The sequence below is a fragment of the Dioscorea cayenensis genome, chromosome 3, assembly GCF_009730915.1.
Source record: "Dioscorea cayenensis subsp. rotundata cultivar TDr96_F1 chromosome 3, TDr96_F1_v2_PseudoChromosome.rev07_lg8_w22 25.fasta, whole genome shotgun sequence".
Lineage (NCBI taxonomy): Eukaryota > Viridiplantae > Streptophyta > Magnoliopsida > Dioscoreales > Dioscoreaceae > Dioscorea > Dioscorea cayenensis.
The window spans coordinates 11,786,724-11,791,166 of record NC_052473.1 but is presented as its reverse complement, the minus strand read 5'-3'; the positions used below and the strand labels follow the sequence as shown (position 1 = coordinate 11,791,166).

At 40.9% G+C, this 4,443-nt stretch overlaps 1 non-coding gene across 1 annotated transcript; it reads left to right on the top strand.

Moving 5' to 3' along the window:
• The first annotated feature begins 2,381 nt into the window (after positions 1–2,381).
• LOC120257765 lies at positions 2,382–2,488 on the top strand. Its single transcript, XR_005535851.1, has one exon. It is a non-coding gene; the product is annotated as a small nucleolar RNA R71 (small nucleolar RNA).
• Positions 2,489–4,443: the final 1,955 nt, after the last annotated feature.

Here is a 4,443-nt window from a genome sequence, read left to right as displayed (position 1 = left end):
GAGATTTCCACTTCTTATTTTGTTTGGGGATCAAAGATGAGAGGTTTGAAGAGAGAAAAATGAAGAAAATCAGAGGAGAAGGAAGAAGGAGAGAAAAAGAAGTTAGGAATGTCCTAGAAGGTCCAAGAAGGCCAATATATATGCCAAGGCTCGTGAGACAACTTTGAGACCACTTCTGAAATCTTCACGGGCTCCATGCGCCCGCATTGAGGCCGTGAGCTTTCAGGTTGGTCCAATTAGCCCAACAAAAATCAAATTTTTTGCGAGAAACCCTCACGAGGGCTTCCATGCGCCCGCATGGAAACCGTGAGGCTTTCGAGTTGACCTCCAAAAGCGACTCTCTCCCACTTTATAAACCTCCCAAAAACCTTAACTAAGTTCCTAACACAAAAGAACACTCAAAATACTTAAACAACAAGTTAAACTCAAGAGGCAAAACATAAGCAAAGTAAAGAAAAAGTCAAACTCCCACAGTCGCCCTCTTACCCATGGCTTGGAAACATGATGTGCAAAGTCTCTTGAGGGTAGAGTGTGTATTATCGGGCTTTGGACCACCTATCAATGCTTCATCCAACTTTTTTGGCTCATGTGCATCTCCAACAGCCTTGGAGCATTTCCGGTGGCGTTTTCTAGCCCTCTTCATTCTCCGGAGCACCTTCTTCAAGATCCCCCTGGTAGATGATACTTCATGCGTCGACCCAAGCATCATTACATCTTCATGTCCCTCCTCTTGGTCGAACAAACCATCATACGGATCTGGATTGAACATTTCCTGCATGTATTCATCAACAAGCTCATCAGTAGTGTCTAGAAAGTATAAAGTGTCATCAAAATCAAGAGAATGCCGCATGGCTTCATCAAGGCGGTATATGAGCTTGTCATCTCCAACTGTCAGTATGAGTTCTCTGTCGTCCATGTCAATCAATGCTTTGGAAGTCCGCAAAAACGGTCTCCCAAGTATGAAGGATACATCTGCATCCTCATCGATGTCTAGCACTACAAAGTCAACCGGAAAAATGTACTTGTCCACCTTGACAAGAACGTCTTCAATGATACCTCTCGGATGTCGCACCGTTCAGTCCGCCAATTGTAAAGTCATCAAAGTAGGCCTAGGCTCTCCCAAGCCTAGCTTTTGGAAAAAAGTGTATGGCATGACGTTGATACTTGCCCCTGAATCCGCCAGTGCCATTTCCTCACCTAAGTTGCCGATGTTACACCGAATGATGAAGCTTCCCGGGTCTTTCTTCTTGTTCGACATGTTCTTTTGCAGCACCGCCGAGCATGAAGCATCTAGCACCACTGAAGCACTCTCCTCCAACTTCCTCTTGTTAGTCAACAAGTCTTTCAGAAACTTCGCATACTTAGGCATTTGAGCTAATGCCTCTACAAAAGAAATGTTGATGTGGAGTTGCTTAAATAAACTCAGGAACTTCTTATACTGTTCATCCCCTTGGTCATTCTTCAATCTAGAGGGATAAGGGATTCTTGGCTTGAAAGGTGGGGGTGCCACCTCTTTCTCTTTCTTTGCTCCTCCCTCAACCTCTGCAACCTCGGGTGCGTGTTCTTTCGGCTTCTCACTCGGAAGGCTCCCTTCAACCTCACGACCACTTCTCGAAGTGATCACCTTCACATGTTCTCCAGGGTTGGTTTCCGTATTGCTTGGTAAACTTCCATGTGGCCTTTCGGAGAGAGACTTCGCAATTTGCCCCACCTGATTTTCAAGGTTGTGCAAAGAGGCGGTGTGGTTGCGAAGTGTAGCCTCGACTGATTCAAACCATGTATTTACAAATTGAACAAATCTAGCCAAGTGCTTCTCTAAATCCGTCATTCAGGTTTCCAAGCCTGAAATTCTGTTTTCCACTTGAGGGGCTTGTTGTTGTTGTTGGAAACCTGGTGGCCCCATGGCCTTTTGTGGTCCTTGATTACTCCACGAAAAGTTGGGATGATTCTTCCAACCTGAATTGTAAGTATTGCTATATGGGTTCCCTTGAGGTCTCATGCCATTACCTACAAAGTCAACATTTTCCACAGAAGAAACATCACCAATAATGATCGGGCAATCGGAGGGAGCATGTCCTCCACCACAACCGGTGCAATTGGTCACGGTCGCAACTCTATTCGAAGCTATGAGGTCTAGCTTCTTACTAAGACTCTCTACTTGCACCGCCAATGAGGTTACCGCATCAATTTCATGGAGACCGGCCACCTTTTTCTTCTCCCTAGCATTCCATTAGTAGCTATTTAACCCCATTTCCTCAATTAATTGATGAGCCTCAGTGGGAGTTTTGCTACCTAAGGTACCTCCTGCTGCCGCATCCAAGAGTTGCCTTGTACTCGGGTTCAAACCATTGTAAAAGGTTTGAACAATCATCCACTCCGGGAATCCGTGTTGCGGACACTTTCTCAGGAGCTCCTTGAACCTTTCCTATGTCTTGAATAGAGACTCCAATTCCAACTGAACAAAGGACAAGATCTCATTCCTAAGCTTTGCTGATTTTCAGGGAGGAAAATAACGGGCTAGAAAAGCTTCTACCATCTCCTCCCATGTAGTGATTGATGCTCTAGGTAATGAGTGTAGCCACTGCTTCGCTCTCCCCTTCAAGGAAAATGGGAAGGCTCTCAATTTGATGGCATCATCCGTCATCCCATTTATCTTCAGCATATGGCACACCTCGAGAAAGCTCTCTATGTGACTGTTTGGATCCTCATCGGCCAAACCGTTGAATTGTGCGGACTGCTGCAACATATGGATGAATGCCGGCTTTAGCTCAAAGTTTTGAGCTGTAATCGGGGGATGCACAATACTTGATTGTCTGCCCAACACTGAAGGTCTGGCATAGTCAGATAGTGTTCGCTGTTGCTCATTCTGTTCTGCCATGTTTCAGATTCCTCTCCTTCCAAAGCAGTTTAATTATGCTATTCTTGCACAGGTTCTTTCCCTTTTCTTCTAAGTGTACGTTCAAGCTCAGGGTTTCCTTCAATCAATATTGATGGATTCCCTCAGGTCATAACCTGGAACTGCACTAAAAAGAAAGAAAAAGAAAATCATAACGATGATAGAATAAGAAGATGTGAAATAGAATGTGTCACGCCCAGAACCCGGCTCACCAGACCTGGTGCGCAGACAAACGGCTGCAGACCCACAAGGCGTGAGCCCCATAGGCCTGCAAGGTCTCATAATCTGATCCAGGACAGGTAAAACTATAATAACCCAACTGAGTTACAGGATTACAAACTCTACAAAGTACACAAAATCGGGATACATAAGTCCAAAATACAAAATACAGGGACATAGTGATAGACAATGACAAGGACTACAATTTTACACAGGACAAGCAACATCTACAGGCAGTCTTTCAAGATCCACCACGGTCTACCACTCTTGATCTGAAGAGGATTTAAAACAAATCCATGAGCTCACTAGCCCAGTAAGTAATCCAAAAATTGTCTTAAAACAACAGGCTTTACGAATCTCGATTTTAGATATTAAGAATAATTCAAAGTTTAAACATAGTTTAAACAAATACAAAATAAATGGTTCAACAGAGCTATAGTTCTCAAGTAGTAACACTATTCAAGATAACTAAAATCAAAAGAATACCAGGTTTCTAAACTGCGAATAATTATTCACCAGAAATGAGCATAGGTCTTCAAAACATAATTTAAATAAAACAAAATACAAAGTAAAATATTCTAATAAAGAATATTTACAAATATGATTTACGGAATTCAAAACCCGAAATACGATAACAAAAAAATACAGAAAATTTCAAGGCAGGACAAATATTTGTGTTTTTGCATCAAAAATCAAAAGGGGAAAGCCATAAAGTAAAAGATTCAAGTGTGTGTCTCCAAATTCACTGTCAGTGCCAAAGGTCATTTGTTTATCCTCGGTGACAGACCCGAGCCAAAATAACAAAAATCTTTTATTTACCCTCGGTCACCCGAGACTGAGTAAATAAATAAAGGAATTGACTAAGTCAATTCAAAAGATAGCAGAATCATCAACCCATGCCTATAAACAAACGAATTTTATAAATGTCGAAGTAATCATTTGAATGTAACCACACACTTAGTATAAATAATAAATTAATAACCAAGTTAAAAAGAATAGCAATTATTTAATTAGCATTACACCAATTTAGATTTACCAAGTCAACAACTAAATAGAAATAATTAATTAAAAAAAATACCTCAAAATACATATTCGAGATAAATAATTTCAATATTAACAAAATAATAGATATTCAAAATAAAATAACAAAATACTAGATAATTATTTTACAGAATAAAATAATTTCTCAAATACTGAAAATACGGAGTTATCGGTGAGATTACTTACTCGATATTAGCTTAAGCCCAAAAAAATGAGATCCAAGACCACTCCCTAAAAGCGATCCTAAAAATCCAATGATTTACCATAGTTAAAAACAAAAATTACTC